The 25102-nt window shown below is 52.4% G+C and overlaps 1 long non-coding RNA gene and 1 pseudogene across 1 annotated transcript; both read right to left on the reverse strand.

Moving 5' to 3' along the window:
• On the reverse strand, window positions 1-24743 carry LOC121834886 (annotated as a pseudogene).
• LOC120843134 lies at window positions 6054-11335 on the reverse strand. Its single transcript, XR_005716094.1, has 3 exons — window positions 11203-11335; window positions 8665-8669; window positions 6054-6263 (listed from the first exon to the last, which is right to left on the reverse strand). It is a non-coding gene; the product is annotated as an uncharacterized LOC120843134 (long non-coding RNA).
• Window positions 24744-25102: the final 359 nt, after the last annotated feature.

The following is a 25102-nucleotide window of genomic DNA, read 5'->3' on the forward strand; positions in this document are numbered from 1 at the left end:
CTAGTCACGTTCATACATGTTCGGGATAGTCGAGACGTAGCATGCATTTTCATTTTCATGAAGACACAAAGGCGACCAACCTCGCCAGGTTTCAGCATGCGGATGTCTGGCCTGGTAGAAAAGCACTTCACCAGGTGTGGCACTTTTGTAAGGCTGCGGCACACTAATTCATGGCATGACAGAACGTGCTGGCAATCAGACAGTTCGTACACTCGCTCCACAGAACAGTACGCTCCGCATTTGGTGATGAGGACAGAGTTGTTAGTTTTCTTGGGTCGCAAGTAATTGACAGAGTGCACTTGCTGCCCTTCAATCGAGATTCTCTCGTACTCAACTGCCAAATGTGGAACGCTCCCAAGTTTCAACTTGAATGCATCCTGCTCAGCGCTGTTGAACGATGTGCGCATCCTGCCCTTCCCCAGCACGTGCGTGCTTTTGTCGTTACTTTTACCTCCAATGCTGCTACAGAACGCAACTGTTTCTGCAGAGGGCTCCAAGTTCCCTACAATTCTCTTCAGTTGCACTTGCATAACGAAGCGCTCTAGGATCCGCAGAGGCACACCATTGGCATCACTGACGAGCTTAAAGGGGCACTCAAGTGGATTCTGAGATCGTCTATTTATTGTCATAACGCAATCCACGGGCTCTAAGCATCCTAAAAATCCTAAAATTACATTCAAGGGCGGCCGATTTCCCTATTAAAACTCCAATCAAAGATCGGTGTTCTGCGCCTAAGCGCACGCCGTCAGGGGCGCTGTCGGACGGGAAGGCAGCAAGGAAGGGCGTGCGCCAGCCAATCACGAGTCCCGGCGGACTGATTTCGAAATGCGCGCGTATTCGGCGGACTGATTTTGAAATGTGCGCGTATTCGGCGGACTGATTTTTACGAATGTGCGCGTATTGGACGGACTCATTTTAAAACGCTTATCGAATGGAGTCGTCGTATGGAAATTCTTCGGCGGACGGCCGATATCAGGTTCATCCCGTTACGACGCCGCTCCTACGCGCGACGCCGACGCCTCGAACGCGCCGCAAACGTAGACGACGGCATTCCACGGCGCTGCGAAGACAGCGAAGTGTCTTCGGCATCGACACCGGACTCCGGATACAAAAGAGAAGAACGCACTCGTTGACGGAACCCAGCGGCTCCCAACACAGACTGATAGGTGATACGCTCTTTATTGTAAAACTCACATGTATAGTTGATGCCAGTTGCGGTCGCTGCATGCCGATGGAGATCGTCGTCAGGTTGTCTGCCGCCGGGTGTACCATGTCGTCGTACGCAAGCAGCAGGGCCGGCGCGCTGCGTGACGAGCCACTTGGATTTCGACTCGCTGTGCCTCAGCCCGGGTGTGCTACGATTCGCTTTACACAATAGACGCAACTATGGGCAGAAGAAAATGCGAAATGCGGGGCGGCGAGGAACAAGTGAGTACGACTTATTGATCGTAAAACTTGCAATCGGCGTCGACACCGTTCCAATCATCGGCGCATGTCCGCACGGGATACCTTTCAATAGAAAACACTTAGCGGTCAATTGCTTTTTTTAATGTTCGCTTCACGTGTCTGTTTTTTTTTGTCTTGTTTGCCGTGCGTTTTCGTTCTCTTGCCCATGCCTCCCAAGCTGCACCCAAGCTGTCCTCCAGCGACACGGAGTCGGAGTTGGGCTCTGGTCCGTCGTCGGTTAAGATCCTGGCCCTCAATGATCGTATGTCTACTGCACTGGAGTTGGTGACGGAGCATTTAGCAGCCGTCACGGGCGGGATGACGCTGATGACGCGTTTCGTGGTGCTGCTAAGATACGTTCATTCACACCTACGTCACTTCTTTCTCCCTAGTCTCCTGGGAGTCCAAAACGTGCAACATAGCCCCCCAGGGTTCGACCCCCTTTGTGGGTTTACCTTTTTTTCTGTTTCTCAAACATTGTTCTGTTGAGGCATTTGGCAATATTTACATTTCTTTTCTATGATTAACAGTGAAAAGAATGAATGTTTTCAAAGAAACTTCGCTCAACTAAATGGTACGGTCCTCTCTTTCCGGACGTGCATGGGGAACAGCGAAGCTTTGGTTGCCGGCTGGACGCCGCGAAGGGGGGGGAGGGGGGCAAATGGCTAATACTGTATTTACTCGAGTAATGGTCGCACTATTTATGAACAACGCCCACCGGTCTACTTTCCCGCAGAACACATGTACAGCCAATCATTGCGTTGCGCATAAATAACATGGCGAATAACCAGATCGAGAACACGATTCTCCATACAAGTGCAATCTTCACAGATGGTATCTTCGCATGAAAACATTATCTCTGTCTTGTAAATAGCTGAAATCATGCTGTCAATCGCGGTGATTGGCAATCTGCGTGCTCCGTGGAAAAGCGAACCCTCAGGTTTTCTTCATAAACAGTGTGGCCATTACTCGGGTAAATACGGTAGTTTTGTAAGGAGCAGCCGCATACTGTCGCAGCGAAGCGACGTGAACGCCGGGGGGGTTAACAAGCTCCCAGTGATACACACTCTGTCCATCTCTCTCTCTGCATCGTGCGTATAGCCACTTCCAATCAAGGTGCACGATGTTGTGTGTATAGCCTTATACACAAACTCTTCTACGTCACGCCGCAGTGGTGGCGCTTCGGCACACTTCCGGTCTGGGGCGGTGGGCAGAAGTCGCCGCGCGAGACAGGCATTCTTGCGTTCTTTTCGGATAAACCAGACCAAAAACCTGCGTTCTCGTCAAAATGCTGCGACCGGGGCTGTAGCAAAAGAGCCTGGAAAGGTTTGAAGAGCAGCTTTCATGTGTTTCTGCCAGCTCCGTTCGTCCGAGTACGTCGATAGTAGCCGTGAAAAGGGTAAACCAGACGCCGTCGAACTACGATTGCTTGTGCGGGCAACAGTTTGTGGTCGCACATGTATTTGTTTGGTTCCAACATGAACGAGAGAAAAACGCCAAGTTGTCTGGGCCACCCGCGGGTTTAGTGCGTCTTCAAATTCACATGGCCGCCTGATCGTTCGAACTTTCGTCCGCTTTTTCTCGTCTGCTCGTTCAAACAAAAGTGGCCCGTAGACGAAACTTTGATCCGGTTATAGCAATAAGAAGCAACTGCAGGCCTCAAAAGAGTTAAGTAAACTGGGTGTAAACAATAGATACAAGGTGTTGATCATTGGTACCAGTAGCCATCACCGACTTGTTACGCTTGATCTGTTCCTGCTTCCGAATTTCAGTATCGACGTCGATCATCGCCGCTGCCTTTTACACTTTTGCAGCACGAGCGACGTTGCGATCAAAAATATCTAGAAGAACCTCATTATGATTTTGGCGTCCTATCTGCGGCGTTCACACGAATGAATCGCCGTACGTCAAATTGTTTACGCAAAGTTTAGTGGTGTAACGAGCCTTAATAATTTCGTTCAGGCGATTGAAGTGGTAAAGACATTGCTTTGAGGACGTAGAATCTACAATTCCAACGCGAAAAAGAGTATGCAGACTCACACAGACGCCGACAACGTGACAATCCAATGGTTTGTTGACGCGGGACGCGGTGCTTCTTGCCCGCACTTCATTGCACAAGCGTTCAAACTGTCGTCTGCTCTGTCAAACTTGTCTGCTTTTTGTCAGCTCGTTCAAACGGCAGCGGCCCGTAAACCAAACATTGATCCGGTAATTGAGATAACAACTAAGTGCATGCCTCAAAACACTTTTGAAGGTTGGTTGGGGTAAGTAGGCTAAGCGTAAACAGTTGATACAATAAGATGTTGATTATTGTTACCGGTGGCCATCACCGATTTGTAATGCCCGATTCTACTTGCGGTTTTCAGTATCGACGTCCACCATCTCAACTACGGTCCACGCTTTTGCAGCCCGAGCGACGTCACGACTGGAAATAACAAGCAAAATCTCATCGTGCAAGTCAGGCTTTAGCGCCCATCCCGCGGCGTCCACGTGAAGTGAATCGCCGCAAGTCACATTATTCACGCGAAGTTTTGAATCAATAATTTGGCTGAAGCCGCTCAAGTAGTCAGACATTGTTAGGAGGACATAGAATCAACAATTCCAACGCGAAGAAGATCACTGGGACTCCCACCGACGCCGAAAACAACGCAATTCAATGGTTTGTTTATGGGCAACGACGGGCTTCTTGCCCATTGCTGATGCGCAGCGCCGGTGGCGTCCGATAGGGGCGCTTTGGTTTGTTTGTAAACATGAGCTGGTGTATACCCGTGCCATGCGGGCAACTCGAATGCCATTTACAATGAATGACATTTGAACGATCGGCCAATCAGCGCGCGACACTCCGAGCGTGGGGCGTTCCACGCGCGACAGATTGCGAGCCGATTCGTAAATCACACGAATGTCATTCGTTGTAAATGGCATTCCAGTTGCCCGTGTGACACGGGTGTTAGTCATTCTATTTCCATCTCTTGAGGCGTTCCGCCGCAGCTTCCGAGAGGAGTTCCTGGCACCGGGGTGCGAGTCCCGAGTTCAGCGGGAAATCAAGTGTCGCACACAGAACCCAGAAGAAGGCCTTGTGAAGTATATTCGAGTCATGCAGGAACTGCTCAACCGAGCAGTGCAAGCTGCTCTCGAGTTGCAGAGGGTTACTCGCATTGTTCGTCAGTCACCCGTTACAACATCTGTCTTCATGGGTCCAACTACGACACCACTGAAGACCTCGTGTAGGGAACTATCGCGGCTTGCGTGGACTACAGGCCTCCCGCCCCCAGCTGCAGAAGCCTCCGAGCCGTCCTGTGCGTGGGTACCTCCCACATGCTTCGACGAAGAACAAGCAACTCTGACTCGACACCTTCCTGAAAGGGCCTGTGCCAACCTTGCCTACTTGCCCCTCGCCCTGAACCCCCTTGACTGTCGTCGGGAGGTCCAATGTTTTTACAACAAGCTGGGTCGTCAAGAGTCTAAATTCCTGATCCAGGAAGCCCCAGGCAGCTGGGATTGCCCCCCCCCCCCCCTTCCCCGGTGGCCCGCACCAGAGCGAAATTTTGCCGCAGGTGCTGCAGACCATCTCAAGCGGCCGGCTGCAGTCCCCTTACGGCGAAGGCCGGCTGCCTAACCGTCTTCGAGATTATTGAACGGCCAACAAATGCCCCAGCTTGGGCGAATGAACCAGTGAAGTTGAGAGACAGCGGCCAGTGTTGGAGAGACTGGGGTAACATGTGAAATAGAGCGGCAGAAGACCGTTGGCAGCCCAGTTCCTGCTACAACTAAGGACAGCGTGGCCGTTCTCGCAGCCAATGCCTGCACTGGTGGTGCCGGGGCCGGAGGAACCAGGGAAACCAACAGGGCCCGTGACGCTGAACTTTGAGATCTCGCTGCCGCCGGCCCAAGCTGGCGGCAGCGAGTTCCAGCTTCGGGATAAGCGAGTCGCCAGCACTCCTCTCGTCTGTGTCACTTACGACCTACAGGTCAATGCATCGAGCCTTACATGACAGTTTGTCTACTTGCTGTTCCCTTTGCCGCCCTCCTTGATAACAGAGCAGAAAGTTTGCTTATTGGGGACTTTTTTGAGCTGTGCAAAACAGAAAAAGCACCGCTTTGTTCCTAAAATACACTTCAGCAGTGCGCTGCAAGGCTCGGCATTCTATTCGACGAAGAGGCACGCTAGCATTTTTTTTATCTGCCAGGATTGAACGTGCCAATTACCATTTGGTGGAGATTTTATTGCAGGCGAAAAACTTTTGCTCGACTTTGCTGTCGGCGGCTATTGGCTGGATGGACATTCAGCTGGATGTGACCCCCTTCACCAGGCGAGAGGGCTGCATTACTGGCGGAACTCTCCCGGCTCTCTGTACAACAAGGCTTGCTGCAGCCTTTCCTGCCGGTGTCCGAGACGCCGTGCAGGTGCGTCCAGCGTCCAGGAAACAAAAGCAACAGCTAGAGAGCATCTTGCAGCCATTTTCACCAATGTACTACACGGAAGTTCTGGGAAAGACTGATGTGCTGCTGCATCGAATCGAGACTGGCGACGTTCGACCAACTGCGGTGCAACCCAAGCCCCTCATCGTCCATGTAAGAGCTCTCCTGAATGCAGCATTACAGGAGCGGATCGACACCGGAGCTGTTTGCAACTCCCAGAGTCGTTGGGCTTCTCCCGTCGCAGCCTCAACGCTGTAACGGTAAAGGATTCATACCAGTTTCCCTTGATCGACTACACGAAAGTGTTCACAACGCTTGACTGCAGTCTAGGATAACCGATATAGACCCAGATGAGGTTTCGACAACCGTTTTTACCTATCACAAGGGAGTGTTCGAGCCTTTCAAATTGTTGAGTCCTTGATACGTAAGAACGCAACTTTATTAGAGTATATATCCAGCCCGTGTGGCTGGTCGGGATTACATTCTGGAGGGTCGCTCCAACGCTCGGCGGGAACGCGCGCGGTCTCGCGGGGGCGCAGAGTCCGCAGGCGCGCGAGGCACGCGAAAACGAAACCTGACACGCGCCCGGTTCGGTGCTCTCCGGACGCGTGGTTCCATCTGGTACAACGCAGGGGAACCTCAATATACGCGACTCCTCGGTGAGGACCGGGGCGCGAGAACTCGAATACACAACACCCCTCCCCCCTAAACGAATTCTTTCAAATGGGCGGGATGGCGCGTTGTCCGACTTGATCGGCGAAGTGCGATCGGTGAGGTGCTGTTGCTCTCGGATGAATCTGTGGATCGCGCAGCAGCGGGCGAGGGTGACCCAGGAGCAGCGGCCGGGGTCAATCTGGCTTCGGCAGGTGTTTCCTCAGATTCGGTCCTAGACGTTCCCGGCATGCTGCGCCTTGCAGCCGACCCGGCGTCGTCACGAGTCTCCTGTGGATCAAGTTCCGCGCCACCAGAATCCGGAGCGCGATCACGCGTATCAGGAATGTCCGGCATGTCCGACGTTCGTCGGCGAATGTGGTCAACGTGCCGTTTCCAAGACGTGCCGTCTTGCAGCTTCACCTGATATGATACCGGTCCACTGCGAGAGTAGACGACGGCGGGAACCCAGCGTGGACGTCCCAACGCAAAGCTGCGAGCGAACACGCTGTCGCCGGGGCAGAATTCTCTCATTGTTCTGCTGCTCTGTGCGTGCTTTTCCTGGCGCTGCTCGACGTAGCGCTGATGGTCTGGGTGGACGGTGTCCAAAGCCGACCTGAGTTGGCGCGACATCATCAACTCTGCCGGGCTTCTTCCTGTCGATGTGCTTGGCAGGATATGCTGCTCAAACAGGAAGCGTGTGAGGCACACATCGATGTCAGCGCCTCTCAAGCGTCTCAGCGCTTTCTTGGTGTCTTGGACGAACCTTTCCGCTTGACCATTCGAAGATGGATGGTAGGGAGACACCAATGCTTGTCGAATGTTGTTGCGGGCGAGGAACGTGCGGAACTCCTCTGACGCAAAGGCAGGGCCGTTGTCCGAGACAACCACATCGGGCAGTCCGTGGGTGGCGAACATCCTTCTTAGTTCGCGGACAACAGTCGCTGCTGACGTGGACTTCGTAATTCGTACTTCTAACCACTTAGAATACGAGTCCACGACCAAAAAGAAGGTCTTTCCTTGGAAGGGGCCCGCAAAGTCCAGGTGCAGTCGGGACCATGGCCTGGAGCTGCATTCCCAGGGATGCACTGGAGCTTGTGGAGGCGAGTCCCTTGTGACTTGGCAAGTCGCGCAGGTGCGGACCTGCTCTTCGATTCCCTTGTCTAGGCCTGGCCACCAGACGTAGCCTCTGGCGAGCCCCTTCATGCGCACCATGCCGGGATGTGCAGAGTGGAGAATCTTTAGGATCTCGGGGCGGAGGCTAGGTGGCACAACTACGCGGCTGCCCCAAAGAATGCAGTCGCGGTATGCGGAGAGTTCGTCGCGGCGCACATAGTACGGTTGGAACTCTTCTGATGGCTTCTCGTCAGGCCATCCATGCTTGATCCATCGGAGGATGCGGGACAGCTTCGGATCATGTTTCGTCAGTCGAGCAATCCGCTCTGCGTCGACTGGCCTCTCTGGAGCAGCCTCGAGCAGGAGAACGTCCTCCAGGGGTGGAGGCTGGAAGTCCTTTGTCGGCAGAGGCAACCGGCTGAAGGAGTCGGCATTGCCCATCTGTCGACCTGGACGGTAGACCAGCTCGTAGTCGTACTGTCCCAGGAGCAGATTCCATCGGAGCAGGCGTGGCGATAGAACCGCTGGGATGGGTTTGCTGTGGTGCAGGAGCCCAAGCAAGGGTTTGTGATCTGTGTAGATCTTGAAGTGTCTCCCATACAGGTACTGGTGAAACTTCTTGACGCCTGACACCACGGCCAACGCCTCTCGGTCTGTTTGAGAGTAGTTCCGCTCGGTCGGAGTCATCGTCCTGGATCCGTAGGCGACTGGAGCTTCCAGGCCAGGCAGATTTTCATGACTCAGCACAAAACCGAGCCCGTATGGCGATGCGTCGCATGCGAGAACGAGGGGCTTGTGGACGTCGTAGTGTCTCAACACCGCTGACGATTCCAGAAGCTTTTTTGCGTTGATAAACGCCTGGTCTTCATCCGGTCCCCATTTCCATGGCGAGTCTTTGCCGAGGAGACGGTGCAGGGGTTCGAGCGTGTGCGCTGCTCCGCGTAGGAAACGGTTGTAAAAGTTCAACAACCCGAGGAAGGACTGAAGCTGCTGCTTGTCCTTGGGTGCTGGAGCTTCCTTCAGAGCCTTGACCTTTTCTTCAGTCGGGTAAATGCCTTGGCTGTCGATGCGATAGCCCAAGAAGACGACTTCAGGCACTCCGAAGGCGCACTTGTCTTTGCTCAAGCGCACTCCATCTTCCTGGATTCTGTTCAAAACCGCTCGGAGGTTGCGGTGGTGCTCTACTTCCGTTCGGCCTCCGACGATGATGTCGTCCAGGTAGACGTGCACCATTGGGAGTCCAGCCAGCAGTTCCTCCATATATCGCTGGAAGATGGCAACGGCTGTGGCGACACCGAATGGAAGGCGGGTGACTCGAAACAGTCCGCGATGCGTGTTGACCGTTAGCAAGTCGGCGGTCTCGTCGTCCACAGTCAGCTGCTGGTATGCTTGATCTAGGTCAAGGCGCGAGAACACCTTGCAACCTGCGAGGTTGGCGAAGAGCTGCTCTGTGGTAGGTAAGGGGTATGTCTCCCATTGGAGCACAGGATTGACGGTGCACTTGTAGTCGCCGCACAGGCGAATCTTGCCATTTTTCTTCACTATTGGGACGACCGGGGTTGACCAACGTGAATTACGCACTGGCTGGTAGACGCCTTGCTCGACGAGAATGTCGATGGCGGCTTCGACGCGAGGACGTAGAGCAACAGGTACCTGGCGCGCTTTGAGGAAGCGGGGTGTAGCCGCAGGGGCGACCTCGATGCGAACAGGTAGTCCTTTGCTTTTTCCCAGTCCCTCCTTGAAGACTTCAGGAAATTCGGCTACCACAACGCTGACTGGTTGCTGCCGAAGGGTTCGTTCTTCAGAGAGTTGCTTCACGCCACTGAGGCCGATTCCCAACGCAGGAAACCAGTCTCGACCGAGCAGACTGGTGCCGGTTCCTTTCACCACCAGAAGAGGAAGGCGTGCCTCTCGGGTCTTGTAAGTGACGTCAACCTCCAGTGTACCCATGATGTCGAGCCGCTCGTGGGTGTAGGATTGTAGCTGGAGTGCAGAGGGTTGAAGATTAGTGGTCGAGAGGTCCAGAACTCGGAAAGTCTCTGAGCTGATCACGGTGCAGGCGGAGCCTGAGTCCACCTCCATGGATAAAGCATGTCCGTTGATCGCAACCTCTGCGAATACAGCGGGGGTGACGGAGCTGACTGTCGACAGTGACTGAAGAACCGGAACCTCCTCCACAGGTTGACCCGTGTGGCAAACGGACGGCGTCACGTGGTATACGTCCTGATCTGGGGGATCGGTTGCTTCTGTCAGCTGGTGATTACGGCCTCTGGGCCGCCGTTCGGAGTCAGGTGGTCGCTCAGAAGCCTTGCCCTGTTTCTTTTTTCCTTTTGCCGCTTTTTTACGGCAGGCCTTCTGCAGGTGTCCTTTGTTGCCGCAGAAGTGGCATACGACACTGGCGTAGGAACAGTTTGCAGCGTCGTGTGAGCCCGTGCATCTCCAGCACTGGACATGAGAAGATCGATCGTTGGTGGAAGCGCTACCACTGGGGGGCTTCCGCGGCGCCTGTGCCACTCGGTTTTGCTCTTGGCGAGCTTCTGACCTGGTGCGACGAAGTTCTTCTGTCTTAACGGCTGCTTCCTCAGCAGCCCGAGCCATCTGAACAGCCTTGGTCAGTGTGAGCTCTGGTTCAGCCAACAGTCGGCGCTGAAGGGTCTCGTCGCGCAAGCCGCATACCAGTCGGTCGCACAGTAGACGATCAAGCCAGTCCTCAAACTCGCAATGACGAGCGAGATGCCGAAGTGCAGCGAGGTAGGCCGGCACTGTCTCTCCTTGGAGCTGATCCCGTTTGTTGAATCGAAAGCGTTCCGAGGTGACAGAGGGCTTGCTGACGAAGTGGGTATCCAGTTTAGCTACGATGTCAGCGTATGGTGTCTGCATCGGCGTCTTGGGGGCACACAGGGAGCGAAGGAGTGTGTAGGTGTCCACTCCGCAGGCACTACAGAGGATGGCTTTCCGCTTGTCATCGGTTGCGATGTTCTGAGCTTGAAAGTAAAATTCAAGCCGTTCCCGGTACACGGGCCAAGCGGCTGGCTGATCCGGCGAAAATTCAGCCAGGGCGAGGTATGGGGCCGAAGGAGCCATCACAACAGTCGGAGTATCTTTGTCCGGGGAAGACATGTCGGGTCCAAGGAGGGTGAACACAATGGAGGGTGGCCACACCCAAGAGTTCTGGTTTCGGAGCGCAGCGCAGGGCTTCACGCGCAAAACGGGACGTAGTACGCTCTGACGCCGTACATACGTGGAAGGCGAGTCCGGGGATCACTTGCCTCGTCGCCAGTTGTTGGGTCCTTGATACGTAAGAACGCAACTTTATTAGAGTATATATCCAGCCCGTGTGGCTGGTCGGGATTACATTCTGGAGGGTCGCTCCAACGCTCGGCGGGAACGCGCGCGGTCTCGCGGGGGCGCAGAGTCCGCAGGCGCGCGAGGCACGCGAAAACGAAACCTGACACGCGCCCGGTTCGGTGCTCTCCGGACGCGTGGTTCCATCTGGTACAACGCAGGGGAACTTCAATATACGCGACTCCTCGGTGAGGACCGGGGCGCGAGAACTCGAATACACAACACAAATTTGCCCGATACCTTTCAACATCGAATGGACATTAGTGTCGATGATACAAAGAGCAAGTTTGTGATGGCGTATATGAATTACGTCATTTTCCCCAATCTTTCAAGAAATACCTTGAACATCTTAGGATTGTCCTCAAGCAAATGCAATCTGCCAACTTGACAGTTCACCCTGAAAAGGAAATCAACCTTCTCGGCTTTGCTGTTAACCCGAGTTTTTCACCCCAATCGGGACAAGATGTGTGCGATAACCGATTGCCTGCAGTGATTGCCCTCGGCTCTCGAAGGCAATCACCGACTTCGCTTCGTTAGTTTTCGGGTCTTTTTAGCCTGTTTGTTGTTCAGACTCATGCCAGCGACTCTGGCCTTGGTGCAGTCGTGCTTCAGGAACACAACGGTGTTCTTCGGCCAGTTGCCTTTACCAGCCGCATGCCGACACCGGCCAAACACTACTATTATGCAATGGAAAAGAAGTGTCTTGCCATTATTTTTACCCTAAAAAAATTTAGCATGTATTTCAATGGCACATACTTTCAGACCCAGACCAATCAAGTGTTTTCCTGGCCGAATAATTTGCGGAATCAAGTCGGACGTCTCGCACAATCAGCTTCGACATTACAGGCATGCCACTAAGCCACTACATACAAGACGGGAGTTTTGTTGCGGCAGATCTGCTCTCGTGTGCTCCTTTGCAGGTCCTCCCCACTCAGGACGAACATGCATGGGTGGGAATACCTGGCATTGTGGCCGACACATCAGTCAGAATGGGGGACGTTGGTGATCAGAGAACTTTGCAAGGCACAGTGGGAGGGGAAACTCCGTCTACGGGTGTGCGAGAAGCTTGCAGAACAAAGGGTAGGCCGCACCGAGAGCAACGGTAGGTACGACTCATACTTGCTGAGAGAGAATGGACTTGTTCTCAGCTACATTTTTCAAGCAGACGATGCCGCCCATGGCTCGCCTTTCAGGATTGTGAAACTTCGAACGCCGTTCATCAGTCACTTCCATGATTCAGCCTCATCAGGTCACAGCAGCAGCAGTATGACTTGCAATAATTTACGCCATGTCGAGACTTGACCAGGAATCAGGCAGGATATACTGAAGTGTGCCCACACTTGTCCAGGATGTCAGAAGTCAAAGCCACGTGAAGGCCACCTACCAGGGTTTATACAGCCAATCGTAAGCCACTCTCCTTGGCAGATTGTTGGCTGTGACCCGTGATGGGATCGTTTCCTCATAATCCGTACAGTAATCAGCATCTTCCTGTCGTGACTGATCACTTCAAGAAATCGGTTGAATTGCTCCCTTTACAGAAGCTTCTTTCGAAAAAAATCTGGGATTGCCTTCTCGCCGTCCTTACCACAGTCGGCTTTCTTTCAGAGCTCATGGTGGATTATACTTCCGGAGCAAGGTTGTCTCGACATCTGTGCTGTGCTTGGCATGCAGTACAAGCTCACTTTTTCGCAGTGTTTATAGTCTGTTGTGCCGCCTAGCTGTTCGTTGGCAGATGCATCACATGCACAGCGAAAGGGAACATAAAAGCAGCATAATATATTATTGGTTTTCCAGGGAAACGAACACAAGACGTGTACACTTAGAGTATAGAGTATTGCTTCTTACATCTGGTCAGTGTGGTCATTGCTTCAGTTACTATGGTCAATTAAAGTGGTGTCTTTTTCTTACATTCAATCAATGGATATTGTTTCAGGTGCTTCTGGCACGCTGCCTATAGGCCGTGGATGCTATGGTTGTGACGGCGACTGGGGAAAAGCAACTGGCGACCACTGCCCTCCTGCATGGTGAAAACAAATAGGAACCGAACGCCAGCAACACTTTTTCGGGGTTCCTGTGTTCTGATCGCTGCGACTGAATAAAGTGTTTTTGTTTTACTGGGTATAAAACCATGTTTCTCTCACCACAAAAGTAATCAATGCATCATCCAACGGTTGGTCTTCACACAAATGTATTGTTAGCCGTTAGAGTCAAGTGACAACTTACTACTGGCCACTTCAAAGCTGTAATCGATTTGCATAACTTCTCACCAAGAACACTCGGGGTTTTGTTGGCTGCCATCTTTGCGGCGCTTCTGTGCAAATATTTCCATACTCCGTTTCACCTTACAACTGACTGCAGTGGACGCTACGAGCTATTGGAGCCAATGGTCAATAAGTTACAAATAGCAGTGCCCTTAGCGGTTCAGGTGCACTCTCGGAGCAGGAGACTGTCAATAAGTAGTTTCGGTTTCGCCGGGTTTAGAATCTTTCGTCTGCTATTGTCTCCACATTGCCGTTGCTCACGTCGTCGTGGATTGCTCCACACTTGTGAACGATGCACTAAGTGCCCTTTTCTTCTCGTCGCTACAAATCTGACACGGCGAATAATGAAACAATTAATATTGCTGGCACGGGTTTTGAGCGAGAACGTTCCAACGGCGAACTGAACGTAGAGCGACGTACGCCAAATGCCGTGCCAGCTCGCTGCGTGCATTTGTTTGCCACCTTGAAAACATCAACTGAGATTAGCACACGTTTTATAACACCCTTGCTTCACCAATCGCTATTTGCAATTGGTTTAACACAATACACGACGAAGCTCACTGTACGAGAACGTTCAAGCGCAAATTTGCGCCTTTTGCTACGTTGCTGTCTGAAAATTGGCCGCAGAAACAAGGGTGTTGTAGAAACAGAGTACTAGTCTCAGTGGCTGTTCTCAAGGTTGCAAACAAATGCATGCGGTGAACTGGCATGGCATTCGTCGATCTGCAGTCACTTGACTTCACCGTCATGGCGTTTTTGCTCGTCCCCCGTGTCAGAAAAAATCCTAATTGTTTCATTATTCGCTGCAGCTGATATGTAGTAACGAGAAGAAAAGGGTACTTATTGCATCGCGCGCAAGTGTGGAGCATCCACAACATGAGCAATGATGGTGCGGAGACAAGAGCACAACAGATGGACAACCCAGTGAAACTGAAACTACCCGTTGACAGTCTCCTACTCCCAGAGTGCACCTGAACCATTAGGGGCACTGCAATTGTTGTGACCGTGGGCGTCCGAGTGCGACCACATGGTCGCCAGGCAAAAGGAACACAACTACCCCGTGTGACAGCTCGTCAAAAAGTGCCTTTAATCGTAAATCAGCAACCGGAAGAAGCTTCGCTTCCGGTAAGCCCGCAGCACGACACATGTGGTGCCATCTATTGCCAGATGTCCTCACTACATCTCTCCTTCGAGCTCGAGGGAGCTTTACCTCGTGCTTTCACAAGTTAAGTCTTTGAGGAGGCTTGACTTGCCGCCCCGAACGTGTGACGCGTATACCCGGTGGGGGAGACTGCCATGTAGAACTGGGCACCACCGCTGAATCGCCTGTTGGTCTTTCGGCTACAGGAACTGGCCCGTCTGAAGTTGCAGGCTGGGTGCAAACAAAGTCGCTTGGCTGGCTGGGAGTACTGGGCGTAAACGGCACCAAGTGGCGACGGTTGCGCTGGACAACACCCCTTGGCGTCTCGACCACGTAGGAGCGCGGCCGTTTGGCCGGGCTCAGCACCCTAGCAGCACATGGTATATCTTGTACCCACACCTCTTCCCCTGCTTCCAGAGGGCGCAGTGACTGGGCGGCGTGACGCCTGTTGAAGTCCTTGCATTGATGGCTCTTCACGCTCTGGTCCCTGCTCTTGACGAGCTTTGGCGACGGCCACTTCGGCATCAGCGACGCAGGTAACCCTGGCAGCCTGGTCCGGAGACGACGACCCATGAGCAGCTCCGAAGGGCTGTAGCCGGTCACTCCGGGTGTGTCCCGGTACACCAGTAACGCCATGTGCGGATCCTCTGCCTTCACGAAGAGCTCCTTCAGTGTTCGAACCATGCGCTCTGCCTCGCCATTCGCTTGCGGGTACCTCGGACTGCTCGTACGGTGGGCGAACCCATACAAGGCTGCGAAAGAGGCGAATTCCGTTGACGAAAACTGCGGACCGTTATCGGAGACCACAGTCTCCGGAATCCCAAAGCGGGCAAAGGAACTCTTCATAGCCGCGATGACGGAGCTTGATGTTGTGGTCGCAAGACTGACCACCTCGGGGAAACGGGAATAGTAGTCAACCATGACCACGTAGTTGCGTCCTTGCAGCTCAAAGAGGTCAACCCCAATACGTTGCCAGGGGCGATCGGGTGTAGGAGTCCCGAGAAGCGGCTCGCAGCGCTGAATTCTTGTTTGGGCACAACGCTCGCACGTCCCCACCAGTTGCTCCAGCTCGCTGTTCAAGGTTGGCCACCACACTGAGTCGCGAGCCCTTGCCTTGCATCTTCCCACGCCTTGGTGGCCCTCGTGGAGTAATGTTAGCATCTCCTTCTGAAGAGTCTGAGGAACCACGATGCGACAGTCCTTCAGCAACAGGCCCTCGAAGGCTGTGATGTTGCCTCGCTCCTTCCAGAAAGCCCTAAGATGAACTGGAACGTTGGACACCTTCTTGGGCCACCCATCCTTGCAGAATCGGAGTAGGCCGGCACAGACTCCATCCTCTGCTTGGTGCTGGCGAAGGCGATCGAGGCGAGTGGATGCAAGACTTTAGATGTGCTTGAGCAGTGACCCAACGAAGAGCTCGACGGTGTCTACTTTGGTGCCGGCAGCCTGTACAGGAGCTCGGGAAAGGGTGTCTGCTGTCGCCAGGAGCTTCCCCGGTACATAGAGAACATTGTACTGGTAGGCCATAAGCCGCATCCTCAGGCGCTGAATGCGAGGAGGCATAGTGTCCAGTTCCGCAGATCCCAACAGAGTGACGAGGGGTCGATGATCTGTTTCGACATCAAACCTGATGCCACGGACGAACTGGTCGAACCTTTCAACGGCCCATGTGACGGCCAGAGCCTCTTTCTCCGTCTGGCTATACCGGGTTTCCGTCGGTGTAAGAGATCGCGAAGCGTAGGCAACGGCACGACGCTCTCCCGATGGTTGGTCCTGTAGCAGAACGGCTCCCAGTCCATACGAACTTGCATCAGCCGACACTGTGGTATGGTACGAAGGGTCGTACTGGGCCATGCAGACCTTGGAGCTCAACATGCCCTTAAGACGATCAAAGGCAGACTGCTGACTGGGCCCCCAACACCATGCACTGTTCTTTTGGAGAAGAGCACGAATCGGTGTAGTCACGTCGGACAGGTGAGGAAGAAAACGGCCTACGTGATTAGCCATGCCGAGAAGTCTCCTGACACCACTGACGTCCGCTGGGGCCTCCAAGTTGACCAGAGCCTGGACCTTGTCTGGATCGGGGCTGATACCGTCTGCACTGACTGTGACTCCCAAGAACCTAACAGTGGACGCTGAAAAGACGCACTTGGCCCTGTTCAGTTTCACTCCGGCACTGCTCAGGCGACCCAACACTGTTGCAAGACGCCGGTCATGTTCCTCTTGGGTGCGTCCGAAAACCAAAATGTCGTCGATCATGTGGACGACTCCGTCGAGACCCTCCAGGATCCTCCCCATTTGACGTTGGAAATACTCCGGAGCGGAGCAAATTCCAAAAGGAAGGCGACAGAAGCAGTATCTGCCGAACGGGGTAATGAAGGTCGTGAGGAGCTGGCTTTCGGCAGATAGCTTGATCTGGTGAAAACTGGCTGTAGCGTCGAGCTTGGAAAAGATCCGTGCAGGACCCAGACGTCCCAGGATGTGCTCCACCGATGGGAGGACGTGACGCTCCCGCTGGACCACCTGGTTAAGGCGTGTGAGATCGACACAGATCCGGTAACCTCCAGAGGACTTGGGGACGACAACGATACCAGAACACCAGTCCGTCGGATCGTCGACTTTGCGGATCACACCGTCAGCTTCTAGCTTATCCAGTTCTTCGCGGACAATGTTATGAAGGGGAATCGGAATGCGGCGAGGAACGCTGAGGGAGAACGGCTGTGCTCCTGGCTGGAGTCGAATCACATACTCGTCCTTCAGCTCACCCAACCCTTCGAAGATGTCGCTGTGAAGAGGGCTCTGCTGGTTGAGACTGGAGAGGGCGTCAACGAACTTCACCACACCCAGCTTCTGGATGGCAGGAAACCCCAAAAGAGGCGGGTCTTGCGACGGCAGGACGTAAACCCGCTCCACTACCGACTTGCCTTTCCAAGTCAATGTGGCTTGGAAGGTACCGAGAACTCTCAATGGGTGATTGCCCGGTCCAGTGAGCTGCCCTTCAGGCTCTTGGAGACTGCGAGGTGCTCCGGGAAAAGTGCTTGGCACCACCGTGACTTCGGCTCCGGAGTCCACTTTGAAGTCGACGTCGTACCCGTTGACGGCGACCTTGACAAACTTCGCTCGGCCCGCGGTCGAAACGGCATGTAGATGAACAGTGCTCAAACTTCGCTTCCGCTTCTCGCAGACATCTTCGAAGTGACCCAGGCGTCGACAGTAGTGACACTTGGCTTGTCTAGCCGGGCACTCGTTACGGGGGTGCGCTTGACGGCCGCAGAATCTGCAGTTCTTGCTGCCTTCTCTCGGCGACGACGCCGAGTCTCGCTTGGGAGACGTCTTGGGGGCCGGTTTCCGTCCTTTCTTCACACGTGCTTCATCCAGCTTCAGCTGCTCAGGTGCGACGGCAGCTGTCTCGTCACGAAAAACGGTCGCCCGCGCCTTGACGGCGTCTTCGTGGATGCGTGCTTGTAGCCGGGCCTCGGCCATGGTGAGGGTCGGACAGCGGCAGAGCTTGTCGGAGAGTCTCGAGTCGAGAAGTCCTACGACGAAGCGGTCTCTAACGAGCCTGTCCTCGACCTCTGTGGACGGATAGTTGCACTTGCGGACGAGTGCTCGAAGGGCAGTGTAAAAACTGTCGACGGTTTCCCCTCGTTCCTGGACCCGCCTGTGAAAAAGCACGCTCTCGTACACTTCGTTCGGTGGATGTACGAAGTGCGCCTTGAACTTGTCTGTTACCGCAGCGAAGGACCGCCATTCCTCTGCGGTGAGGCCTAACGTCTCAAGAACACGTCGCGCCTCTTCGGATCCCATAGTGTACAGTAACGTCCACACCTGAACTTCGTCCGACGCTTGGTAGAGGCCTGACGCAAAGCTGAAGTCTTCGAATTGTAGAAACCATTGCGGCCACTTGTCGGGGTTTGCGAAGTCGAATTTGGGCGGTGGAACCAAGCTCGGGAGTGAGACGACGGGGGCGGTGGCGGCGGCAGCTTCCGTTGTTCTCTCCTGCGACATGACGAGGAACGCAGCGACGGTGACGAGAAGACGGAAAGCGTAGCAGTGTGCGACGCGGAGACGACGAGAGGCAGGGCTAGCTGTGAGCATAGCAGCAGCGAGGAGGACGTCAGACCGGGAGGCCGGCCACTTCTGACACCATGTTGTGACCGTGGGCGTCCGAGTGCGACCGCATGGTCGCCAGGCAGAAGGAACACAACGACCCCGTGTGACAGCTCGTCAAAAAGTGCCTTTAATCGTAAATCAGCAACCGGAAGAAGCTTCGCTTCCGGTAAGCCCGCAGCACGACACATGTGGTGCCATCTATTGCCAGATGTCCTCACTACAGCTATTTTGCATATTGCCCATTCATAGCTGTTCGAGTTTCCCCATGACCTCCAAAAGGAAGCACATTTCTTTAAGATGGTTTATTTTGGGTGACTCGAATTTTGTGAATTGCAGATTATCATGAAACAGCGAGACTAGATACTAGTGAGGGGCCAAACTTTTTGCAGAATCGAAAATTCGGTGCCGAATCTTAGGCCAAATTTTCGCCGATCTTTTTTAAATATTCGGTAACAATATTTTGTTGCCAAACCTAAAAGTTTATATTTTGTATTTCAGGCAAAAGAGGTTTAGGTTTCTTTTTTTTATTTATATGGACATTTATTACTAAATAAGGTAATATTCTGCAAGATAATTGTATAGGTGTCATTTTTGCAAGTTTACTGGCAATTTTACAGTGACTTTTTGCAGAAGTGGTGTGATACCGAGGTTGGGTAGTAGCGAAAACAGCACTATATAGCTCCAAAGAGCAGAACAATGCAATCCTTTGAACCCCCAGGGTTTTACCGACAACATGGCCGACAGGGCAGCTCGGCGCAAGTCACTTGGTATTAGCGGTTACAGGAGGCGCCCAATTTATGGGAGAGCACATGGAGATCGATGCAGCAAACACAGAGTTCACACTTTTCGAAACTAGTCTGTCGTGAGGTTCGTAAAGCACTAAACACTTTATCAAAGTTTTCATAATTATGAATGCGTGTAAAAATTTTGAGAAGGCAATTTCCAAGGCCATGGCTTTTGAAACAGACGATTTTTTTACGCAGCGGAGATACTTTTTGGGTTGGCCGGAGCAGGTCACGTAAACGGTGCAACAATTTTTGTGCGCATTTTCTGAACAGCGTGAGAGACCGCCAATGCATATAACTGCTTCTGAACGATCGTCCTTTACTGTGCCACGTTGTCTGCTGCATAATGCTGCTCTGTCCATTTTTTTTTAAATTACGTTCTTATGTGGCTTGCAGCTTACCGCAAATTATTGTTATTCTTGAGGCAAAAAATACTGAAGAGAACCACACTCACAAAGGCTGACAAACACGCAGTTACCATGTCGTATACTCCACACCTTACTGTAACCGCTGGTAGTACTACACTGCCCGATGGTAACCGCACGGCATCCATTTGCAATCCATGGTTCCGTCGCATCTCACGCGTGCGCAGACATTTGCCAAATTTTTAACGAATTTTCGGTTTGGCATATCTGAATCTGATGTTCGGCAGATTCGGTCCATCACTACTAGATACAGACAGAGAGAAAGACTGGCCAAAACACGAGTGCCGACCAGATTATGTTGCATGTAAATCCTAGTCAAGGTCCTTGTTCGCAGAGCCACATTGGCTGGGAAAACTCGTACACTACGCTGTTTAGGAACAAGGCTTGCTCTTGCTCCTTCAATGCACATACGAGTCACCCAGTAAATGAATAACTGACAATCCTTTCAGTGGTTAAAATCAAACCTTTTCGCCAAGGCACAAAGGAGAATGGTGGGGACATAGGCAAATGCTGAGCGTGCATGTCTTGGCATCTGCAACAGTTACTCTTGCACATGCCGTGTGTAAATGCACTTCCAGCATGCTCCTTGGTGCTTGGCAAAACTTCTACTGTCCGAACAAACCTGTGCATAATCATTCGGCTTTGGCTAAAACTATTTTTATTTGTTTCCTCAAAGGTCAGCAAGGCAAAATAGGTTGTATCTTTGTGAACCAGTGAATAATCGAGAAGAGACAATGTTGCAGATGGGAGAGGAAACCGTAGTGTAGACTGGAAAATATGTTTACCTAATAGTAAGTCTGAATGGTATTGAACTTGTGTTAAATGTTTGTGCTGTCATGCACAGTTGCCCAGGTTTGGCTTATACAGTTCCAGTCTACCTCCTCAATGAAAGCCCAATTTATTAAAAACCATCAGGAGAGCTGCTTTGCCAAGGTGTAGACTCTTCAAGATGTCTGTGGAAGCACATGAAAAGAAAAGTCATTGCAGTATTACGTGTGAGGGACATAAAAAAAATATGCAGAGAGCATGTATTTCAATACTCGTCTGTGGTGCATCGGAACACAAGGAGGGTCACACAAGCAATGGATAGCATAAAAAGCATGAGGAACGCACCATGACAAAGCAAGCAAGCACTGTCACTGGGCAAGATTAAAAGGGGCACAAGCATGTGGACGCATGCGGAGGGAGGGTAAGCAAATGCACAAGGCGCGCAAAGATCAAACTTGTAAGTTCTAGGCGCACATACGCATAGCTTACCTCTCGAAACCTTTGGCAGAGTGGGATGGAGAGTATGTCGCACCAGAGTCTGGCATGCTGCTGGGAGCAGGAAATATGCAGTTGTATGGCACCTCGCTGCTGCAGTAGGGGACGGCAGAGTTGAAAGTATCCAACGGTACTGGCTCCTCCACGACCAGGGAGATTCATCTCGACAGTGCAGTCCCTCTGGATCCTTTCCTTGCAGGATGCAGCAGTCCAGCTGCTGAGACTAGGGCCTGCAAATAGCACTTTTATACTACAATGTTTTTCACAATGCCTGAATGATGCAATTTGGGCGATCGATAGTTTCTAACTGTTAGAAGAATGGAGAGTTGGGCGAATTGGTGGGAATTCATCGTAGGAAACAGCAAAAAACAGACGAGGACGTAGAAGAATCACATGGGACGAGCGCTGCGCTCGTCCCGTGTGGCTCGCGCACTAGCCGTTCAGTGCGCGAGCCACTCCTGGGAACCGGCACGACAAGCACAGGCACATTACAGGGCGTCTCATTTGGATGGCCGGTTTCCACATTCGCTCGTTTCGCCGTGCTTTGGCAGCGCATACACGATCCAAGCTCGCGAACGAAGCGTGTTCTCAAGTATGAAGCTCGAACCGGCAGGCCGGGGGAAAAAGAATTCCTGCCGGTGGCTTGCGAGATGTGGCAGCTGTTTGAGAAAACAGAGCCGCGCATTCTGGTACAACCAAATAAACTGCACCACAGAACACGACGACAATGAGTGTGCAGGCGAGCTGGTGGATGCTGATCATGTTCGAAATTACCCGAGTTTGTGGTAAAAGAGAGAAAACCTAGGTCCTAGAAGAAAAAAAGATCGTGACGTTATTAGGCTTAGGTGGACATCGGCTCCATTCCGGTATGGGCAGCATTGCCTTTTGTGACCCTGTACGCTTCGGTAATCCACCCCACTGAGTACAAATAAAGCATTAGTATCCTTTTGATTCAGATAACGTCATGCTTGCAAACTTTCGCATTCTGTCGCCATCACTAGCGTCTCGGTGATATTCAGCTTTCTACGATGCGTAGTTCATTTACGCAGATCGTAAAACACGGTTCTCTACAAAACACCCTCAGTTTCGAAAACGTATGTCACGCAGACTGCTGCACAATGCGACGTTCATGAAATTCACAAAAATCACCAAAACCCTTACCAGGACTTTTTCGCGGGTTCCTCGCTCGGTCCCGTCGGTGACGGGAAGCAGAAGCGTCGGCACAGCAGACTGATGGCGTCGATAACTACGGTCACCGCTGGCGAATGCCTCGAAGTTGTCCGCACAGAAACGAGGAATGTGGAGGAGGTCCTCGGTGGTCGTTTTCTTGCCTGGTGCAACGAAACCACTCGCGTCTTCGCGAACCTTGCTTCGAGAACGGGATGAAGTGGGAGCCTCGGGAAGAAAACCGGTAGACGACGGAGTTGAACTTGACGGAGCGACGCCGCCGCGTCGCCGCGCGGGCACATCACTCCCGCGTAACAAGGCAAGGAGAAAACATAGTTCGCTCGTTTTCAATCAATAATAACTGTATTACGTCACCTACATTCTAAGATTTGACATGTTCGTCAAAATATAATGTGCACGTCTCTAAAATGAGCAATATTAGTAACTTTCGGAATCTCCACGAAATTAACAACTTTTATTGGTTGAATTTTATGGCGGTGGTGGGGACACAGGATGCACTCCCCAATAGGAAATAGTGCCTGCGTATTTCTTTTGTTGCGAGTTTATTTCGGCGTCTTGCCGTCTAGAACTGGTCATTTTCATTGACTGAAGCCCAACAAACAATATGCTTCCAAAGCAAACTTCTCCAAAAAGCACTTGAGTGCCCCTTTAAGAAGCAAGCCTTTCCCCGATAAAAAATGAAGGTAGAGTGGGACCAGAAAGGGCCTAGCTGTTGCACACTCTTGGCTAGGTGGTGAAGTTGGTGAAGATTAAATGTCATAGCACTCATGCCATACAAAACTTGAGTCATCACCACAAACTCGGCCAGCAACTCTGAGGCCTTGGAAACGTCGCTCTCTTCTACCGCGTCCTTCAAGAGCAGGTACACTCCACTCACGAGGAGACAAAAGTGGTCCAGATACTTTTTAGATGCGGAGCATCTCTTGCTCGGGTCTATGTCCCGCGGCGTCGTAGTCCGCACTCACACTACGCATGCGCAACTCTCCTCCTTCCCTCTCTCCAACAGCTGCGCGCTACTCTCTCCGCTCTCTCTCTCTACCAGCTGCGTGCACTTTGCGTGCGTTTGCTTCTACTCACACCGCGCCCGCATGCGCAACTGTCCTCCTCTGGTCTCCTCTCCTTCAAGCGTGAATATAAGCAGCGGTAGCGCGCTGCGCCAACGCTGCGCGCGTTCAGTTCACCGCTGTTGACTCCACTTCACTCCGTTCTTCCGATGAGGTGTGATGGAAGCAACAACGCTACGTCCACTGAAGACAAAGCTGCGCAGCGAAGGGCACACGACGCTGAGCGCGAACGCCTGAAGCGAGCGGCAGACCCTGAACTACGGCAACGAGAAGCGGCGTCCATTCGTCGACGTCGAGCGGCGGATGCTGAACTACGACAACGTGAAGCAGCGGCGGTTCGAGAACGTCGAGCAGCAGAACCTGAGGTTCGGGACCGTGAAGTTCAACGTAAACGTATGAAGCGAGCGGCGGAACCCGACCTTCGAGAACGGGAAGCCGCGTTGGTTCGTGAACGTCGAGCAGCAGAACCTGAGGTTCGGGACCGTGAAGTTCAACAACGTTACTAATAACGTTACTAACACCGTTAATAACACCGTTAATAACGATCCGCGATTCTCCGCATCACCCCATGGTTCCCCTCGGGAAGATGGTGTAATTTTTTTGGCAAGATACCTTCCAGGCACGGGATGGCGTAGTGAAGCAGCCACCACTTCCATTCACTCGCCTTCCAAAATGGCCTGTCCACCAGAGACCTGGGCAACCGGGTAAACCACTGGGGTGGAGTTAGCTGCAAGAGCCGCTTGTCAATGATTTCCACTGTCTTTGGGGTGCCAATGTAGCACTCGAGCTGCGTGCAGGTGAGCCACTTCTCGCATATTTGCTTGGTGACACCCTCCAAGACACAGTGGAGATAGTCAGGGTTCGCACCCCAGACCAAGTCAGGTCCCGGGGCATTCATCAGCGGTGATGGCCCCTTTACTCCACGGGACGGTTCCCCTTTCTGCAGTGCTGCTGCTGCGTCCTTCCTTGAAGAGCGAACCGTCCTCTCTGGTGCCACCGCCCCATCCTCTTGCACTGGGTACCTCATGGAACCTGAAAAAGTAAAAAAATAAGAAAGAACTGGTTGGTGCAAAATGATGCTTTAAGCTTTACAATTAAGAATTATTCAGTTACTGAAGCTGAACAAAAGTGACCAAGATGAAGATTGAGCACTTTTGTCTGTTTCTCACTTTTTTATTCTTTCCTGTCTTGATTTTGTCATCACTTTCCAAATAAATTAGAATACTCACGAAACCGATTTCATCAGTTGAGAGCGTAAAATATGCAAGACTTGACAGCACAGTTCCAAGATCAATGTGACGGTTCAAAAGCTGCTTACCATTCAGGAATGTCCCCTTCTGAAGGCACCAGGTGCATCCGTAATATCCATTAAACTGTTTCATGTTCAGAACAGCAACCCTTGCTGGCGCATCGACGCAACAGCATACGATCTGTACCGTCGTGTTCACGACGTGACCGCCACTTTCCCATGTGATTGTCCCAATACGGTTGATCTCGTTGACGAACGGGTTTAGGCACATCACCATGTCGGGGTGGCCTGCACCAAACCACGTGCAGTGCTGCAAGCAGTACATTGCTCCAGCGTATGTGCACCGGCAGCTCATTGACTACGCACTGCAGGGGCCACAGTGATGATTTGTTTGAGTTAAAAACTCGTGCACCATCAGTATTCATAGTTAGTGTAATATCACAAAAGGAGCTTTTGGCAGTCTGCTTTTGATAGAGTGCTCCATCCGTCAGATCTCTCATGGTGTTGTCTGCTTTTTCGTTTTTCTTCTGGAGAGACCGGAACAGCTCTTGCGCGATACCTTCGTCGGCTAAGAGTACCTCTAGCTGCAGCTTCAGGTCGAGCGTTGTGAAGAAATTCCGTTGGGAGAAATTTTTG

Source organism: Ixodes scapularis, unplaced genomic scaffold, assembly GCF_016920785.2.
Source record: "Ixodes scapularis isolate PalLabHiFi unplaced genomic scaffold, ASM1692078v2 PGA_scaffold10__122_contigs__length_95168666, whole genome shotgun sequence".
Lineage (NCBI taxonomy): Eukaryota > Metazoa > Arthropoda > Arachnida > Ixodida > Ixodidae > Ixodes > Ixodes scapularis.